The sequence below is a fragment of the Phascolarctos cinereus genome, unplaced genomic scaffold (genome assembly GCF_003287225.1).
Source record: "Phascolarctos cinereus isolate Bilbo 61053 unplaced genomic scaffold, phaCin_HiC Scaffold_3;HRSCAF=262, whole genome shotgun sequence".
Classification (NCBI taxonomy): domain Eukaryota; kingdom Metazoa; phylum Chordata; class Mammalia; order Diprotodontia; family Phascolarctidae; genus Phascolarctos; species Phascolarctos cinereus.
In genome coordinates, this window is record NW_027555736.1 from 193,311,135 (window position 1) to 193,333,049 (window position 21,915).

A 21,915-nucleotide genomic window follows, 5' to 3' on the forward strand; every position below is an offset into this window, starting at 1 on the left:
CAGCACTTAGCATAGTGCCACGCACACAGTAGGCTCTTGATAAGTGCTGGATTAGAGTCCAACTGTGTTTAGTCCTTCTAACTTTTTGTTACATTTCTCTGTACTTCTGGTATCCTTGACTCATCAGTAACTACTCCATTAACATTTATTAAATGCATACCATGTGCCAAGCATAGTGCTAAGAGCTGGAACATTCACTGCCTGCAAGGAGCTTACATTAGAACAAGGAAGACAACATATACACGTACAAGTTGACGTAAGATATATACAACATGAATATTGGGCGTTTATTTTGCTGTGAGGAGTCGCTAGAAGCCTGGGTGATGAGGAAATGCCTCTTGTATAAGATTGTATTTGATCTGCTGTTTGAAGGGACTAGGGATTCCAAGAGGTAGAGGTGAGGAAGAAGAGTATTCCAGGAATGGGAGAATCTATCTATTCAGGGATGGGGAACCTATGGCCTCGAGGCCACATGTGTCCTTCTAGGTCCTCAGGGGAGGCCTTTTGACAGAGTCCAAGTTTTACAAAACAAATCCTTTTATTAAGGGGATTTGTTCCGTGAAGTTTGGAGTCAGTCAAAGGGCTGCACTTCAGGACCTAGAGGGCCACATATGGCCTTGAGGCCGCAGGTACCCAGCCTCTGGTTTACATAAAGGCAAGAGCGAAGAAAATAGAGTATTATATGCAAGCAACAGCAAGACCAGTTTAGCTGAATCATATAGTGCATGAAGCAAAAGCCTAGGTTGGATCCAGGTGGTGAAGGGCTTGAAATGTCAAACAGAGTTTATATTTGACCCTAGAGGTAATGTGAATCCATATTCAACAAGCATTTATTCAGTTCTAACTTTGTGCCTCCAACACTGCAGTTTATTGAACAAGGGAGTGACAAGGACAGACCTGCATTGAAGGAAAATCATTTTGGCAGTTGTGTGGAGAATGAATTGGAGGGAGAAGAAATTGGAGGGAGAGACCAATTCGGGTTTCAAAATAGTCAAGGTGAGAGGTAAGGAATGCTTAAATTAAGGCAATAATTGCAGAAGGAAAAAGAAGGGGACAGAAATGAAAAATGTTACAGAGGCAAAAATTTAAAGGACTTGGCAAGTGATGGACTATGTAGGGTGAGGGAAAATCAAGGAGTCAAGGACGATTCTCAGGTTACGAATTTGGGTAACTGGGAGAATGGTGGTGCTCTCAAAAGTAGCAGAGAAAGTAAGAAGAGGCATGGGCTCTGATAGAGAGAGAATGAGTTCTGTTTTGGACTTATTGCTTTTGGGATGCCTATAGGAGCGCCAGAATCAGACCAAGAAGTGGTTGGTGGTATGCTCAAGAGAAAAACTGGGATGAGAGTCATCTGCACAGAGATAATAATTAAACCCACAAGAACTGATTAAGTCATGAAGAAAGAGAAAACAGTGAGAAAATGTACCAGGATGTAACCATGGGGTACAAACCATGGTGTGGGGATACAATATGGATGAAGATCAATAAAAGGGGAGTGAAATAGATCAGTCAGTCCTATAGGGGAGAACCAAATGAAGCCACAACTATACGCAGAGAGGAGAGAGCATTCATCAGGAAAGGGGGGTCCACAATGTCAAGTGCTGCCATAAGGTCAAGAAGAATGGGGATGGAGAAAAAAACATCAGAGTTAGCATTAAAAATCATTAATAACTTTGAAGACAGCAGGGTCACTTGAATGACAGGTTCACAAACCATATTGCAAAGGGTTGAGAAGAGAGTGAGGAGAGACAAAGAGGAAGCAATGAGAGTATAGCATTTTCTCTAGGAAATTCTCTGTGAGATCCAGGAGAAATAGAGGACAAGAGCTGGAGGGGATGGTTGGGCCAACTGAAACAGCAAGGAAGTAACCAGTAGATACAGATGAAAGATTAGTGGCAGGGAAAGTTTGTGAAGGAAAGCAATGAAAAAGCTTATATTTATCAGCATGACCTTTAAATTCAAATCAAGCAGTGGGGTATAGGGGGTACCACGCTAAACTTGGGGCATAATTCCTCCTATGTGCCAAGAGCTATACAGAGCTGTGGGGTAAAAAGAAAAAATAGGGGGCACAGTGGATAGAGCTACAGCCTTGGAGTCAGGAGGACGTGAGTTCAAATGTGACCTCAGACATGTGGTACTTAATAGCTGTGTGACTCTGGGCAAGTCACTTAACCCTGATTGCCTCACTAAAAAAAAAAAAAAGGAAAGGAAAAGAAAAGAAAAAATTCCTAGTCTTAAGGAGCTTACATTCTAATGGGGAGACAGTATATATATATATACATATATATATATATACACACACACACACACACACACATATGTTTATATGTGTATATATGGATATATATGTACACGTATACACATATATCCATATACACACAAAAGAAATACAGGAGAGGTAGAAGGTAACTTGCAAGGGAAAGGTGTTATTAGAAGCTGGGAGGACAAGGAAAGATTTGCAGTAAATCCCATTTGAGTTGAAACCTGAAGGAATACAGGGAAATTAATAAGTAGAAATGAGGAGGGAGAGCCTTCCAGACATGGGGAGCAAAAACTGCAAAGACAGAGATGAGAGTTAGGAAATTTTACGTGAAGAATAGCAAATTGGCCAATATGGCTGAGCTACTGAGCATGTGGAGGGTTGTAAAGACTGGAAAATAGAAAGAAGTATCCCCCCAAAAAAACAGTTTACATCTGTTCATAAAGGTAATAAGGAACCTCTGGAGTTTACTGACCAGAGGAGGGAACACGGTCAAGACCTACAACAGGCCTCTTTCGTTCTCTCCCACAGATCTGATTACTCCATTTCAGTCTTCCTTTATTGATCGTCATCCACATTGTACCCCCTACCCATGGATTGTACCCCATGGTTACATCCTGGCACTTTTTCTCACTATTTTCTCTCTCTTTGTGACTTAATCAGTTCTTGTGGGTTTAATTATTATCTCTATACAAAATCACTTTGGCAGCTGTGTGAGATAGGGAGAGTCTTGAGGCAAGGAGACCAATAAGAAGGTTATTGTAACAGTTCAGGAGGGAGGTGATGAGGGCTTGAACTAAGAAGTGGAGGTAAAGGAATATGCACAAAAGATGTTGGGAAAGTAGAAGTGACAAGATTTGGCACATGAAAGGATGTATGGAGTGAGTGAGACTGAGGAGTTGAGAATGACATGCCAGTTGTAAATCTTGGTGATTCACAACTCCTTATTCATCATGGATCTGGACTTCCAGAAGCACATCAACTCCTCCCCATGCTCGCCCTACAGAGGCGGCCAGGCAGGCAGTCAAGAGGAAGAATGCCAAGAAGGAGCAGGGAAGTTGGGCACCGGTGATGACAAAGAAAAAAGATTAAATGCAACCCCTAACACAAGTTTACCACATTAGAATAAAGCTCTCTGATTTGGGGGGGAAAGTAATTAGTAATAGGGGTGGGTTTGGGGCAAAAATAATGAAGGTAATGATTTCTGTTTCAGACACATTGAGTCTGAGATACCTACAAGACACACAGTTTGAAATGGGGGTGGGGAGAGACAGCTAAGTGGCACAGTAGATAGAGCATGGGTCCACAAGTTGGAAGGACTTGAGTTCAAATATGGCCTCAGAAACTTACAAGCTGTGTGATAGAAAAAAAGGGAAAGAAAGAAAGAAAGAAAGAGAGAGAGAGAGAGAGAGAGAGAGAGAGAGAGAGAGAGAGAGAGAGAGAGAGAGAGAGAGAGAGAGAGAGAGAGAGAAGACAAGAAATGTCCACCGGGACTTAAGCAGAGGGGGAGACTAGGGAAATAAAAAGACACTAATCAGGAAAATCTGGGTTTAAATCTTACCTCTGATATTTACTAGCTATGGGACCATGGAACCTTTGAGGCTTCATTTTCCTTAACTTTAAAATGGGGGTGATAATACTTGTAGTTGTGAGTCTCAAATTAGATAATAAGGATGAAAGGAAAAGTCTAAAAAATATACTTATGTTCTAGATCTGCTACTTCTTATTTGTGTAACCTTGGGTAATTCACTTCACTTCTCTGAATCACATGCAGATAAAAGGAGTTGGACTAGATGACTCTGAAGGACCCTTCCAGTCCCATTTAGCTGCAGCATACGTAGAAGGTCCCAGAATCCTAAGGGCTTATCAACAGGTCTGATGCTAAGGCTCAAGGTCCTTAGAAGGCATCAGTAGCTCAGATTGCAGTGTCCAGAGAGGTCTGGAGGGTATAGACAAAGAGCTGAGAATCCATCCATGTTTACCCTATCCACTTTGTGATCAAAGTCACAATCTGCAAGCCATTTGGGTTTAGGGACACTGTAGACATTGAACAGAATGAAGAGAGCTTGTCCGCACAGAGACTGAAGCTCATTACCATAATGCTTTACCCAACCCAGTTAGCTCACCATAGACTGCTATATGTTTATCCACACACAAATAGATATCATTTTACTCTTTTAATAGATTTGCTCCTTTAAAAAAAAAAGCACTTCCTTCTCAGCTGGTCTGCCTCTAATTTGGCTCAGCTATTAAGAATATCTAATTCAACAGATTTTCCCAAATTGTATATCATACCTAAATTATATACTTCTAAATTATATGCATGTGCCAAATAAATTATGTCATTGAGGAGACGCTATTGAAATCTACAGACCAAAAACAGGAAAGGCAAGGGATTAAGAAAACAACACAATTCAGTCAACCTCTGAATTACCTTTGCTAATTGAGAGAACGGTTTATATTTACTTTTAGAACATCGAAACTCCCATGAACAACTACAACAAACCAGATCCAGTTCTGTAAGATTAGGCTCCCCTCAAGTCACCACAAATTCCTTCCAAATTAGGCAGCGCTGTCAGAATCCCAGTACCTAGATAGCCAATGAAAGGGGAGACATCCCTAGTTCCTTGCATGTAATCTACAAACGGCTGATCTATTCATGAATTATTGAAAGAATTAAAGAATTCTTTTTAAAGAATTTAAATTTTAAAGAATACGCCTTAAAAATTCTAAAATATTTTTCACTTTTACGAAGTTGTCATATGGTCAAAGCTGTAGCCAGAGTGGATTAATCAGAACTTTACTCCAGTGTTGAAATGTGGATAGCGCAGACAGCATCATACTGATGTAGTTAGGTCCATCGCACTGGTCATTCAGCAGCATAACCTTGCTGTATTCTCGAACCACACTCCAGATGAGCTCAATCCTACCTCCTCCATTCTGTTCCTTACTCCCCTTGCCCTAGATACAAAAATTCCTAGTCGTTCTGCGTATGCTGTAAGCATGTTCTGGGGCAGATGTGTTCCTTAATATCAAAAGGCACTTGGCAAAAAGCAGCTATTTGATAAATATTTCTTGATGAATTCATCAAAATACAAGATTTTTCACAGAAACCTTCAGGACCCTCTATACTGTTTATCAGCCAGTTCAATTCTCACTAACCTCTTTTTTACTACATCCATTATCTCATTAGGGTAGTGCGTTGATTTATAGCAATAATACTTTGTACCAAATACAGCATTTAGACTGTTAGGTATGATTTCCATATTTGCTTAAAACCTTGCTCATGGTTAAACTGCATCTAAGCTTAACCCAACTTCCAGGCAGTAGGCCTGTACTAATCAGCAGGACTGATTTAAATGGATATATTGGCAGCATGATTTGTTAGACAGAACAAAGAATCAGTAGAACTGATGTTTCTCCATTCACTTGAACCCTTGAGCTCTCTATCTACCTAGGTGATGTAGTAGATAGAACACTGGACCTCAAGTCAGGAAGGTCTAAGTTCAGATCTAATCCTAGATACTTATTAGCTGCGTGGCCCTGGGCAAGTCATTTTATTTCCATCTGCCCCAGCTTCCTCACTTATAAAATGTGCTGCTATTCAGTCATTTTTCAGTCATGTGTGTTTCTTCATGGGGTTTTCTTGGCAAAGATACTGGAGTGGTTTGCCACCTAGCTTCTCCAACCTGTAAAATAGGGACAATAATATCACCTCCCAGGTTATTACGAAGATAAAATGAGATTATATTTGCACAGTATTTTGTGAAGCTTAAAGCACTATACTATTATTATACTATATATTATATTATTATCAGTACTATTATTCCCTCAATTCCTTCATTTGCGAATGAAGGAAGCATAGTATAGAAGAAAGAATACTTAAGGTGGAGTCATAGTTCAAATCTTGCTTGTGTTCCTTACTTATCTGTGTGATCTTGGACAAAGTATTTAATTTCTCTCTGGGCTTAGTGGTCTCATCTGACAAATGAAAAGATTGGACTAGATCAAACTTTTTGGTGTCAGGACCCCTTTAAACCCTTTAAAATTATCAAAGAATCCAAAGAGCTTTTTTTAAATGTGGGTTAGGGCTATTCATATCTACTATATTAGAAATTAAAACATTTTAGCATTAATACAAAATGGTTTTGACTTTTTGGACCTCCTAAAAGGGTCTCAGGGACACCCAGGGGTCCCCAGACCATACTTTGAGAAGTTCTGGAACCCTTTGCAACCTCCGATCTATAAGGCTATAGTAATAATACCTAGTCTTCCTACATCTGAGGCAGCAGGGAACAGTGAACGAACAGATGATCTCCAATGTAGGAAGGCCTGGGTTCACATTTCTGCCTCTGACACAAACTGGCAGTGCTCCCTTCCAGAGCTTCTTAAATTTTTTTTTTCCACTCGCGACACCTTTTCAGGTTTCGGCAGCATTCATTGGCATTGTGTGGCATGATGGCGTGCTCAGTGCAAAGTGCTCATGCTGTGTGTTCAGAACTAAGGCTGCAGGTAAGTTGTGGATGCAACATGGGCAAACACCGCTACAAACACTTCAGGTTTATTACACATTTAATTTTCAATTAATTTTTGGCCATTGCACGTTCAGAAATCTTTTACTGTTGCCAAATGTTTGTCAAATGACCCAAATGGGGTCGCGACCCACAGTCTAAGAAGCACTGTTTAGGCAACTCATTTGACCTTTCAGTGAGACTGTGAGCTCACTGAGAACACGGGCTGTTAATTGCCTTCTATGTATCACCAGTGCTTGGTATAGTACCTGGCACACGATTAATATTTAATAAGTGCTTACTGACTTAGTGTCCGTGTGTGTGTGTGTTGTGTGTGTGCATGTGCGCAAGATTTATTCTGACAAGTTGCAAAGAAGAGGTCAACTTGTCTTTAGAGAGTTTTTTTTTTACCCAGAAGTTTCTTATACAGATGAAATTACAGCTCTAGTCCCTATTCCTATGCCTGCCAACATCACATGACTGCAGTGAATATTGATTAAATAGATGTGGAGATGCTTTTGAATCTTACATCTAACTGGAAGATGTAAATGTAAAATTATTAACATTAGTCCAAACCCAGTTAACCTTTCTATCTATGCTCTGGCTTCTGCAAATTAATGAAAAGTTCATTCCAGTCTATTCAACAAACATTTATTAAATTTTTGTCTGTGGTGTGCCAAGCACTGTGCTAGGAGTGGAAAACAATGACAGAAATTAAAATTAAAAACATGCTTCTCAACATCGCTTATGGTATGTTTTCATTGCAGCTGACATCATACTCAGAACCAGCAGGATATTATGACATGTGGGAAATACTGATTTTTTTTTAAAAACAACATACTTTTGGATGGAATTTCAAATCCATTTTCAAGATTGATAATTTTTTTTGTTACCTTTTCTGCAATAAAAACAACTCCTAAGGGAATCATAGCAACTGGTACCTGAAATCCCATATTAGGTAAATTCCTCTTTCCCTTATTTATTACCCCCCTTCCCACCTCTGTGTTAAAAGTTCCTTAGTAGATTAGAAAAAATGGGTGAAAGAAGGAGGAAGGGTCTTAGATGTCTCTTAGAAGATGTCTCACACTTGGTTCCTACTCTACTGGAGAAAATAAGGAAGGAGGAAAAACAGGCAAATAAATCTAGAAGAAAGGACTCACACAAAAAAGGTGTCATATAGGACTTTCTCTTCATTATTTGAGGAAATCCTCACCAGGCTGACTTTTAGTTTTATTGGAATGTTCTCTTTATTTATATAAAGCTTCCCGTAAGAAACAAGCATGTGAGCATAGGTATACAATGCCTGGCATATAATGGGTGGTTAAAAATGATTGTTGATGAATATAAATACATGTATATGTATATATACAAAGTAATATAAGTGTATGGTGATTTTTTTAAGCAACTGCAAATAATTTAAAGAGTATGCAACTGTCCATGCATAGCAGTTTAAAAAAAATACTCTCTCAAGGGGAAAATCCCAAATGGAAAAACATTTCTACTGTCATGTATGCCCTAAGATGAATGAAATATACAAACACAGACACTCAGTATATTTAAAGAACTATACTCATATTTTCAACAAAACTCCAGCAAACAAGTAAATAAACACTGGAATGGAAAAATCCCAGGTGTGGTATGGCACAGATTATAATCAAGAAGCCCCTAATTTAACAGACAGATTTCCTTTAAGATAGAAGGGGGAGGTGAACACAATAGACCACAATACAGAAGTATTCTTAAGTAAAAAGCTATGACTTCTGCAGAATATGGAGGCCTAGCGTGGTCTCCACCTTCCTCAGCAATAGGAAATTAGAGGTCATGAAGGGGGAAAAAATTTTTTTGGTTGAGTCTTTAGGAAGTGAAGTTAATAAGCCTTAGGCCTTTCTGATCATATGCCATGTATCTCACTGAAGCTTTAATTCTCTCCTGTGTTGGAAAGAAACTTTGTAGGTGTTAAACCATTGAACCAGTAGTATTTAGATAAATTACTCATAGCCTCCGAATTTTGACATCTCTTTTCCATTATCAATACCCTCTCTAGCAAGGGTCACTGTGGTTTGAAACTTTCTATGACCCACACAGGAATACATTTCTTGCTTTGAATTTCTTAATATGAAGCCATAAACAATATTTACCAAAAATGTGTTTCAACTAAATGGTAGAAAAATACAGAGTTCAAACAGCATTAGAGGGGGTGGGGATGGTAGAAAGACAGAGAGGTAGAAAGAAAGAAGGGGAGGAGATGGGTTAGGCCAGGGTGGGGAACCTGAGGCCTCAAGGCCACACGTGGCCCTCTAGGTCCTCAAGTGCAGCCCTTTGACTGAATCCAAACTTCACAGAACAAATCCCCTTAATAAAAGGATTTGTTCTATAAAACTTGGACAAAAGGCAGCACCCAAGGACGAAGGCCTCAGGTTCCCCACCCCTGGGTTAGACTGTGTCCCATCCCCTTAGATCTGTATTCATTGTTATCTCCTTGTGTCCCTATCCTGCCCTTTGAATCATGTCTAGAATGAAAAAAGTATTTTATGAACTTATCCCTTTGGAAAATTGTCTTTTATTCCCCACACCAATCCATCCTCTATTCAGCCACTAAAGTGATTTTCTGATTCACAGGTCCAACCATATCACACAAACACACACACAGAGATACACACATATGCACACATGCACACACACACACAAACACACACACACGCACACACACATTCAATAAACTTTAGGGACTTCTTATAGCCTCCAGGAGCAAATACAAAACAATCTGGCTTTCAAAGCCCTTCATAATCTATCTCCTCTATCTTTCTAGTCTTCTTACACCTCATTCCCCAACATGTACTTTGATACAGTAATACTGGATCCCTGGCTGTTCCTCACACAAGACACTCCAACTCTCTGCTCTGGACTTAACTCGATCTCTCCTCCACACAGACTACTGACTTCCCTGACTTCCTTTAAGTACAAACTAAAATCTGGCTTTTTGCAGCTGGGATGGTAGATTCAATGCCTTCTACCTTTCAGTAAACCCACAAAGTTCTACCTTAGTTATGACTCTGAATTACTCCATTCCAGTCTGTTATAGAACAGTTAACTAATAAAAAAAAATGTTTTGGGATATATCAAATATACTAGTTTCTAGGCTTTCATGTTGATTAAAAAACAGATACAAAACTTTTGTCGTATTCTGTTACATTTTAGATAAGACAAACAGAATGAGCAGGGCCTTCCAGACTTTAAAACGTAGCCAAGTTGTAGTAATTGCTAATGTTTCCACACAAATAGTCATTTTAAGAACTATTCCCTTTGCCTGTTATAGATTTACCATACGTGCTTTCTAAACCTAGAGTGCATATTGTTCAGTAGTGCAGGCATATAGAGGGAAATTGCCAGATTTCAGAATCAAGGTCTTTGATTAACTACCAAATCTTTTCATTTCTATCCTTTCTTCTATTATTTCTAACCTCAAACTCTAACCCTAATGCTAAAAAGAGGGGGGGGGGGGAGAGAGAGAGAGAGAGAGAGAGAGAGAGAGAGAGAGAGAGAGAGAGTGTGTGCATGTGTGTGTGTGTGTGTGTGTGTGTGTGTGTGTACATGGGGGTGTGGGGAAAAGGAAGGCATCCCAGAATCCAACTCCACTTTCAATCGGTCAGCCCATATCCCCACTGCCCTCTTTCCTCCCTGATAAACTCAAAGCTTTTAAACAGAACTTAAAATTCTAGGGACTTTCCTGTCTTTGCTGACAAGATCTAATCTGCAGCCTCATTCGCTTACTTGAAGCAGCAGGGACAGCTTTCCTCCCCCACTGGCCTGTGTGTCAAAATCATATCCTGCTTAAGACAACCCTGCTAATGCAAGCACTGTTGTTGTTATTCATTTGTTTCAGCTGTGTCACACTCTTCATGACCCCATTTGGGGTTTTCTTGACAAAGATACTGAAGCGGTTGGCCATTTCCTTTTCCAGCTCATTTTACAGATGAGGAAACTGAGGTAAACAGGGTTAAGTAATTTGTCCTGGGTCACAAAGCTATTAAGTGTCCGAGGTTAGATTTGAACTCAGGAAAAGTAGTCTTCCTGACTCCAGGACCAGCACTCTATCCACTGGGTCACCTACTCACCAATACAAGTATCATATATACAGTAAAGAAGGCAATAATTCTACCACACTCTTCCCTAGTGAGACCATATTAGAAATTAGTATCTTCACTGTTAATAGGGGCAGCAACCATGATGTACCCATTTGGGCCTCTAGATCATGCCAAAAGAGGATCGGTTCAAGGACCCAGGAATGTTTAGCCTGGTAAAGGGAGTTAAGAGGGACAAGATAGAAGCTTTGAAGCATTTGAAGAGCTGTCAATAGGACAAAAGGATTAGACATATTCAGTTTAGGGCAGAATTAGTTGCAAGGAGGCTGATTTTGGCTCACCAAAAGAAGAAATATGAGAACGGAGCTTCTCCATCCTTTGCAAAGGTTCCTATGAACTAGGAATATGGAGCACCACGTGCACTATGTGTTTTGCTGAACTGCTCTTTTTTCCCCTCTCTTTTTCATTTCATTTTTTAGGGATATCTCTCTGGATAAAGGAAAAGGGAGGGGCAGCTAGGTGGCACACAGGCCCTGAAGTCAGGAGGACCTGAGTTCAAATGCAGCCTCAGACCAAGCACTTGACACTTACTAGCTGGGTGACCCTGGGCAAGTCACTTAAACCCAATTGCCTAAAAAAATTAATTAATTAATTAAAAATAAATTTAAAAATGAAGGAAGAGGGATATATTGGGAATGAAAGCAATATAAAAACAAATACACCAATTTTTTAAGGAATAGCAACTCGACGAAGTGAATGCTTTGTGGGGAAATGAGTAGGACTTGGTGTTGCCTTCAATACGTATGGTGCAAATGACCAAAGACCAAAGGATGAGTCCAGAATAGAGGGATCAGGGAAGAAATTAAAGGAAACCCCCACAGCCCGTAGTATGAAGCTGGTGAAGAGAGGTGAAAGAAGCATTGGTTTGAAATCCAAGAACCTGGGTTCATAGTCTCCCCTCCTACTTCCGTGTGACCTTGGACACATTTGCAATCAATACACTGCTTTGAGTTTACAGTTAATAAGCTGCGTGACTTCTTTCTAGATTTTTTTTCTTTTTCATAGTGAACTTAGCAATCATCAACAAATGCAAACATTCCAATGTACAAAAAGACAAGAAGAAACAAGATTGATAAGAAGCTGCATTTCTGTCTTTCTTTTTTTTTACTTGTCTTTCTTAAAAGAAATAAATTGTATGTACCTACGTGTGTGTTTAAAAATATACTATGAGACTCAGTTTCCTCATCTGTAAGATGGGAATGTTTATGCTACTCACACCAAAGGGATATCATGAGGAAAATGCTTTGCAAATTTTAAGGTTCTAATAAAATGTAAATTATCTATTTAATTCAACAAACATTTATAAAGTGGTTTTGAGAATGAGGTACTAGATTTTCAGGAAGCTATCAAGATGAAACTAAATTCAATTTCCATATGTTAATTGCTGATTGTTCCCAGTGCACTATGCTGGAGGAGCAGGGAAGACAGAAGGTTTAAATAAGACCAGTACATGAGAAAGGAATATATTCACAGGGTGACAGAATCTTGGCATTAAAGAGAACCTAAAATGCCAACTAGTCCAACTCACCTCTAAGTTAGAATGCACTCAATACAAATAAATATAATTATACTTATGTATATATATAATATAAATAAATAAATAAGATACTCAAGACATGGGCTTTGTTTAAAGACTTCAAGAGGTTTAACCATTCCTTATTTGGAACTGTACTCAAAAGTTCAGTAAACTGCATATACTCTCGGACCTGATGTTACTAATTAATATTCTGGATATGTGCCCAAGAAGACCAAGGAGAGAGGAAAGGACTCATATTTATAGGAATAATATATAGCAGCACTTTTTGTTGTGACAAAGAACTGGAAACAAATAGATGCCTATCAATTGGAGAATAGGTGGACAGATACAGCACATGAATGTAATACAATACTGCTACACCAAACAAAATTAGGAACATAACATATTCTCAGAAATATGGAAACACTTTTAAAAACATAAAACAAAATAAACCAAACCAGCAGAATAATTTATACAATGTCCACAATAATAATATGAGAGGAAACAATTTAAACTCCCAGAACTCTGACTAAAGCAGATACCAATCATGATATCACAAGAATGATAATGAAACATGCTTGTCTTCTTGGCAGAGAAATCATGAACCAGAGGTACAGAAGGAGACATATGTTCTCAGACATGACCAAAATATGTTTACACATTTGATGTGAGAGTGCTTCTGTTTGGGAAGTGGGAGTGGGGGGAAGTAAGTTAATAAATTGATATAAGTTAATAAAGTGATATAAATGAAGAAAAGTGCATCAATTTAATTTTTTTAATTCACAGAAGAAAACAAAAAAGTACAGAAGGGGACACAAATAGAGTGATTCTGTTACTGCCTTGTAAAACACTCTCTCTCTCTCCATATATGTGTGTGTGTGTATATTATATACATACATACATACATTTAGTATGTATAGTATGTGTGTATATTATATACATATATACACACATACATACATACATTTATGTACGCATAGTGTGTGTGTGTGTGTGTGTGTGTGTGTGTGTGTGTGTGTGTGTGTGTGTCTACAGTGGAGCCAAAGGAGAAATAGAGATTGAAGTTGCATAAGAGGGATGATGACTAGAGCAAGGTTCCAGAAGAGCCAGGAGGTGATGTCACCACAATAATATCTTGTATTTGTAAAGCATTTTTAACTTTTAAAACCAATCAATCAGCAGGTTTGTAATAAGCTTACTGGATTGGGAGATCAAGGGAATTCCACACACACAGAATCACAACTAGAGGACTGGGTATGTGGAAGGATGCTGAAAGCCTATAGAGTGACATGTGTGAGGGAGTTTGAGGGAACCTGGAGCCCTAGAGGGTTTGTGAGAGTGATTCAGAGACCACTTGTAGGAGGAAACAGCAAGTCAAGAATACGAGGTTAAAAAATATGACTCTGTGTATAGAAGACTGAGGGAGTGAAATACTCAGCACATGTTTAGGCTGAGAGAATTAATGTGGGTTAATGCTGGAGGAAGTGCTAACTCTATGTTCTTATAATTTTATGTGATCTTAAGATTAAATTGTATAGGAACAAATATGAAGTCATGTATCTAAGCTTGAAATGCCAACCATTTAAGCAAAAATGAGGAGAAGATTTGCTTGTCAGTAGGACATATTTTAAAAAATCAAAAATGGAGTGTTTTGGGTTGATCATAAACTCAACAAGAAACCAACAACTACATTGAATATGCTTTTTTAAAAGCCAATGCAAACTTAGATTGTATTAATGGGAGCAAGATATCCAGATCCTTGAGTAGTTATAATATCACTGTAATCTGTGTTTCTTAGACAACATCTGGAGTAATAAGAACAATAACAATAACAGTTAACATTAATTCAACCCTTTAATGTTTGCAAAGCACTTTACAGATAGTATTTCTTTTGATTCTCACAACAACCCTGGGAAGTAAGTGCCATTATTATCTTCATTTTATAAATGAGGAAACTGAGGAAGATCCAAGTTAAGCGATTTACCTAGGTTTGCACAGCTAGTAAGAGGTCAGATTAGAACTCAGACGATCCTGACTTCCAGATCCAGTGTTCTATGCACTGTGCCACCAAGCTGCCAGAGTATGGTGTTTGTTTCTGGTAGACACATTTTAGTGGGAACATTCACAGATTAGAATGGATCCACAGGAATATAGCTAGGATGGTGAGCAGACTGGAAAATCTTATACAAGACATAGTAGATGAAATGGTATAGGGGAGCCTGTAGAATTAACAGCTGTGTTAAGATATTTGAAAGTCTATTTCATAGAAGATGGAGTAGAAACATATTGCTCCAGGGAAGAGAATTAAAACCAATGAGTGGAAAGTAAAGGACTGCAAAATCTACTCTGATATAAGGAAAGCTTTTTTATCTGTGAGAGTTTCCCAGCAATGGGGTGAACTGTCTCATGAGATAGTAAGTTCTACATATCAGAGCATTGGTAAAATAACCATCTATCAGGAGAGGCTATGGAAGAGATTCCCTACATGAGGCACTTAGTTGGAGCAGATGACCTTTAAAGACCTAAGATTGATAGCAGTCAATGATTCTCGGTAGATCCTCCATATTGTTCCTCTAAAAAGTCACTCCATCTCCCAACTCTGGGCATTTTCACTGGCTGTTCGCCATGCACAGAACACTCTCCCTCCTCATCTCCACCTGCTGGCTTCCCTGGCCTCCTTCACATCTCAGCTAACATTCCATCTTCTTCAGAAAGCTTTTCCCAAACCCCCTTACTACTACTGAGATAACCCCAAGTTATTTTATGTATCTTTTTTGTACATAGTTTTTTTTGTATATTGTCTTCGCCATTAGAATGAAAACTCTTTTAGAACATGTGCCATTTCTTTTGCTTTTCTTTGTATCCCCAGCTTTTGTCACAATTCCTAGAACATTTTTGTTGCTGCTGAGTCATTTCAGTCATGTGCTTAATAAATGTTTGCTGACTGAAAGGTTTTTTTCCCTGCTAATAAACATGTATGTTTGATACGCTACTAGTACAGTTTTGACTTGGTCCAACCATTCTAGAAAACAATTTTTGTTGTTCAGCCATGTCCAACTCTTTGTGACCCATTTAGGGTTTTCTTGGCAAAGATACTGAAGTGGTTTGCCATTTCCCTCTCCAGTTCATTTTACAGATGAGGAAACTGAGGCAAACAGGGTTAAGTGACTTGCCCAGGATCACACACCTAGTGTCTGAGGTCATATTTGAACTCGTGAAGATGTGTCATCCTGATTCCAGGTCCAGCACTCTGTCCATTGTGCCAACTGGCCAAAATTTAGAATTAAATTAGAAACATGTGGCAAAAGTGACTAAATTCTTCTCAACCTCTGATACAGGGATCCAGCTACTGGGAAGGTCAAGGAGTTGAAGGACAGAAAGAATGGTCTCCTGTATCCCAAAATATTCATAGTAGTACTTTGTAAAGTAGCAAAGAACTAAAAACAAGACGGGTGTCCTTCAGCTAGGAGCGGCCAAAGAAGTTGTGTTATATTAAATGCAGAGGTTCTTAACCTCAGGTCCATAAACTTTTTTTTCCCATTTTGACACCTTAGTTCAATATAATTAATTTCCTTTTTAGTATTATGTGTTTTATTTTATACATTTAAAAATGATGTTCTGAGAAAGGATGTATATTCACCAGGCAGCCAGAGGGGAACCATAACAAAAACAGTTTAAGAGCCTTTTTTATAAAGGAATATTATCTTGCCATAAAAAAAATGGCAGTAGAGGTAGTATATTGTACTGGAAATATGGCTGTATCCAAGAGGACCTGGGTTTAACTTTTGTCTCTGACACCTAGTGGCTAGGTGACCCTTGGCAAATCATTTAACATCTCAGGGCCTTGAACAAGTCTAAGGCTGTCATTTTCAGAGACGGTGCCAATCTGCATTGGTGGATAGAATCTTTTCACCAGCAGCATTCTGAACCAACGAAATTGCAATTTAGGTCAAAACAAGAATTGACAAACACCTGGAATTTAGAGAAACTCAGGAAAGCCTGTAGGAGCTGATACAGTGTGAAGAAAACAGAACCAATAAAGTACTCTCTCTCTCTCTCTCTCTCTCTCTCTCTCTCTCTCTCTCTCTCTCTCTCTCTCTCTCTCTCTCTCTCTCCATACACACATACACACACACACACACACACACACATACACATGCATATACATGTATAGGTATAGCTACACATATGCATATGTGTGTGGACATGTAATATATGTCTACATAGGTGTGTGCAAACGTATGTTGTATATCTATACCTATATGTATACACATACACATATATAATGACTACAAGCAGAATGATATCTAATTAAAATGACTGATCTGGACCCTGGAAAAGAAATATGGAAATTTACCTCCCTCCTTTTCCTGGATAAATTGGGGATCATGTATAAGGAACACTGCATACACCATCACACAGAGTTGGCCAATTTTCTTTAACTGGTTTTTTTGTTGTTGTAATAGAAAGGATATATGAAGAAAGACACTATCTACATCCAGAGAAAAAACTGATAAGTAGAAATATGTACAGAATAATTTTATATATATGCCTATTTATGTCTAATGGTAGCCATCTTGTAGGTCAGAGAAAAAAAGGGAAAAAAAGAAAAAAAAGAACTTTACATGATAACTTTATTATATATTTAAAAGGAATAGCAAGTTGTATACAATACATTGGCAGTTTCATGTATAATATTATGCTATATTATGGAAATATTTGTTTCATTCTATAAATTAAAAATAAAACTAATTTTTTAAAAGAGGTTTACTAAGGTAGGTGAACTAGGTAAATCTGTGATCTAAAAACAAAAATAAATAAAAGCCTTTTTTGGTAGTCATTAAAATAAAAAAGAAAAATCATCAGTTTTTTGAGAATTTTGAAATAATTTAAATTTTTTTAGGAACCAAAAAAGACAAGAAAAAAATTGCCTGTGAGAATTAGATGAGATAATGCTTGTATAAGCACTTTGCTAAGCTTAAGCTACTATAAAAATGTTAGCTTTTTATCATTATTCTTATTATTTCTCATAATGTTGACTATTCAGCACTAGGTCAATCACAAACTTCAAATGTACATATTCAAAATATCATTTTATTACTAAATTCAAACTTGTAATTGATTTGGACATTTTCACTGCAAAAGGGATCAGTAAGTGGTTGGGTAAAAGAACAAGATGACAGAATATTTTTGAGAAAGTCATGAGAAGGAGAATATGTGTCTGAACTTGTTGAGACATGAATTCTTCCTCATTTTTAGCCTCTAGGTCAATCAATCAATAACATTTATTAAGTGCCTACTATGTGTCAGGCATTGTGCTAAGCACTGGAGATGAAAAAGAGGCCAAAGACAGTTCCTGCCCTCAAAGAGCTTACAACAGGGTTGGGGAACTTGCAGCCTTGAGGCCCCACATGTGACACTTCAGCACCTAGAGGGCCACACATGGCCCTCTAGACCGAAGGTTCCTCACCCCTGGCTTACAATCTACTGAGGTCGGGCCAGGGTATGGTGGGGAGGAGATAACATGCAAACAAATATATACAAAGCAAGTTATATGAGGGATATAGAGGAAAATATTTAAAAGAGGGAAAACATTGGAATTCAGAGGGATTGAAGAAGGCTTCCAATAGAAGGTGGGATTTTAGTTAAGACTTAAAGGAAGCCAGGAAGGTGAGTAGCTAGAGCAGAGTGTTCCAGGCATGGGGGGACAGCCAGAGAGAATGCCCAGAGCCAAGAGAAGGAGTGTCTTGTTTGTGGAACAGCCAGAAGGCCAGTGTCACTGGATTGAAGAGTAAGTGTTGGGGAATACAATGTGAGAAGATTGGAAAGGGGGCTGTGTTATGAAGAGTTTTGAATGCTAAACAGAGCTCCTAGAGGCAATAAGGAGCCACTAGAGTCTATTGAAGATGGGGAGTGCAGGGACAAGATCAGATTCATGCTTTAAAAAAATAATTTTAATGACTGGAAAACGGATTGGAGTGAGGAGAGACTTGAGGTGAGCAGACCTAAGTGAGGTAATGAGAGCCTGACAAAACATATAGTGCACCAATTTTTTTTTACAAGTTTGCAATACACAGCAATTATCTGTCTCTATGTGTGGAGGTCAGGGAAAAGGTGTTGATTTTCTTCAGTTTTTGATGCCTACCATATACTGTACCAGAGCCAAAACAAGGACAGGGCAGGTAGGCATTTTCCCCAGCTGCTAAAATTTGAGGGGCATCACTTCCTCCCACAGCTAGTGATCAGGATCATAGACAATTCTGTTACTGGCATCACGTGTAAAAACAGCTGGAACATCAAAGGCATTTACCTATTTCCCCAACAACCTGTAGGCCCAGCTTCTTCCTGCTTGGCCCTAATTTCTTTCTCGTTCCTTTCAGTCTATCTTCTGCACTCTTATTCTAGTAAGACATTTTTTAAATCTTTTTAAAAAATTCTTATTTACATGCAAATCTCATAACAAAGCTTTTTGGAGGCAACACTCTAGAAAACTTAAGTTAGAATAGAGAATGTATGTTGTAGGTAATTCCCATAAAACTTTTGCTGAAAAGTTTACAGATGCATTCTCCACATGAGTTATCTTTGCAAGTGAACATGAAGAGAGCCATCTAAGGTTCAAAATACATTTCTATCAAGCAGTCAGCAAGCATTTATTTAGTGCTGTGTGGGACAGATACCACTACTCAAAATCAAGACAAAGACTTAGATACCTTGAAAGCAAAAAGGAGTTTATCGCTTTCTCATGAGAAAGGGTACTGCCCCTCCTCACACTAATGGCACTGGCCAGGGAGAATGGCCAGGGAGTACAAGTTGGTTACAGAAAGCAAGGCTTATTTATACCTTAACTCAAGCTCCTCCTCCCTAACCCCCTTCCCTTTTCCTCATTGGCTGGGCTTCAGGGGGCACAATCTATTCACAGAAATCTTCCCTAGCAACAAAAAGATAGGAAGTTTTGCAAGGGTAAACAGTCTAGGTTGGGGGTAGGGCTATTCTTTCTGCAACGTGCTTTAAAAAAAAACAGGGTGGAAGGGGGTGTTTGACAAGGTCAGAAGGGAGTGTGTTTCAACAATACAACTAAATTCCTTGAGAAGGCCATCTACAACAGGTGCCTCCAATTACTCTCCTCTCACTCTCTTCTTAACCTCTTACTATCTGGCTTCTGACCTTATCATTTAACTGAGACAGCTCTCTCCAAATGACCAGTGACCTCCTAATTGCTGCCCTTTGTGAGAACTATTAACAAGAACTATTAACCCTTTGAGGAGGCTTCACTTCTGAGAGATCATTTCTCCCAGTGCCTACTATGTGCCAGGAAGTGAGGATAAAGATGATAATGAAACATTTCCTGACCTCAAAGAACTGACAAAGAAAATCTAACTAATTCTTTGAAGCCTAGGCAAGATTTGATCCAGGGAGAAAAGCATTCCTCCCAACTTCCAATGCTGGAGGGGAAAATTTAAAGAGTAGCTTAAAAAATTTCAAGATCGGGGATCCATCCAAGATACCTTGGAGGTAAGGGAACATACCATATCAACCCAGAGGTATTGTTAAAGGAAGCTAAAATACAAAGAGGAGGGGAGTTGAGAGAGCTGAGGACTTGGGTCAAACTGAGGGATGTATCTTCCCAGGTCCCACTGTCATCCCTACCCACATATTCATAGTATAGCTCATGCTACCATTCATGGTTTGGCCCTTGTCTTAGGGCCAATGGCTCACCTCTTACTATTTCAAATTAGTGAAGCATCCCAGGTTGAGAAGAACTGCATACCATACACTTTCACCACTTGTCCCCTGGGGTGGGAAGTGTTATCTATATCACAAATTCCACAAAGGCACTGTTGAATCAAGATGACCTGGAAAGACCAGGCATCCCACACGTGTGAAAGCATGCATGTGAGAGCACATGTCGAAAGATGCACACCTTTTTATTCCCTATTCCCACTTCGAATTTCCTTCCCATTTCCCCACTGGCTGGGTACTATAGAGGTTACAGCCTATCCAAAGTGCTTAATATCCTCACGTGTCTCCACCCCTAATTACATCTCTCACTCTCCACAATTTGGTTATCCTTGCCCTTATTTAATTTTGCCTTTATTTGGGTATGCCCACACCCCTTCTGTCTGAGATTTGCATGTGTTAATCTATACCTAACCTCTGAACCAGTTTTCACTTGTCAATTCACTCACCTACCAACTCCACTTTAAGCTTCTTTGTTCAGCTTCTACCCCAGCCCTGAGACTGCACCCCTGTGGAAATGAAAACCAGCCATTTCCCACACTCCCTCCCAGTCCAAATTGACTCCAATGCTGTCACACAGGTGTCCAACCCCTGATTGAGTGATATGCAAAAGCAACATCCCCAATCACATTTTCCACAGGGAGTATGAAGTCATGGAGGGTCCTTGTGATGACCAGAACCCCTAGGAAATAAGAAACCCTTCTTCTAGCATGATTGTACACAATGGTATGTGGCTTGTAGGAAAGTGGTATGATGGAGCCAGGGGCATGCTGGAGTCAGTTTTTACCATGACAGCCAATTGTTAAATTTTCCAATATAAGCATTTATACCTTGGAAACTGGCAAACATTACAAATCAGGGCTTGATTTATTATTTTGGTGATTGTCTAGACTTAAGAAAGTGATGGAACAAATGTCAATGATGAAGATTTCACTTAAATGTGTGTCATGCATATATGTATGTATATATATGTGTGTGTGTGTGTTTATATATTTGTATATTTGACAGCCCAGTTGTTAAACATTCTCCAGCACACCACTAGGTGGAGAACAATGAAAGGAAGAGCATTATCAAGTCAGTTCTACTTCATATAGGCTCTGCCCTACTCTCTTCTCAAGGCTGGCCTCATAATCTTTCCCCGGGTCTTCATCCCAGCCTGAACTGCTGTCCTGGGCACCAAAAATCTTTATTATAGCTCTTACTAAGGACTGTGCTAAGTGCTTTTGTGTGAGGACATAGCAGCATACAGTGGAAAGAGCCCTGGAGTGTGAGTCTAGATACTGGGCTGGAATCTCCCTGCTGCTACCATGTGCCCTCAAAATTATACTCAATCTGTCCATCCTTAAGATGAGGAGAGCTGGACTACATGATCTCTAAGGTCCCTTCCAGTTCTAACAATGTAGGAACCAATGATTAAAGATGAGTATAAGCCATTGCCCCTGCCCTTTCTGCCCTACCTTATGATCTTGCTGGACAGAAAAGATCAACACATAGCACACAGTGGAGAACAACGGAAGTTCTTGTGCATCTCTTAACTCACCTCGCCTTTACAACAACCCTGCATGGTAAGTAGGGTGGGTTACTATCCCGACTTGATTAATTAAGAAACAGGTACTAAGGGATCAAATGGCCTGCCTAAAATCATGCAGTGAGTTAGTGGAAGAACCTGGAATGGACTGAAAGTCTCCTGAGCCCCAGTCTGACCGTATCCATTAACCACCATGTCTGTCAGGTTGACTTGAAGTGTTT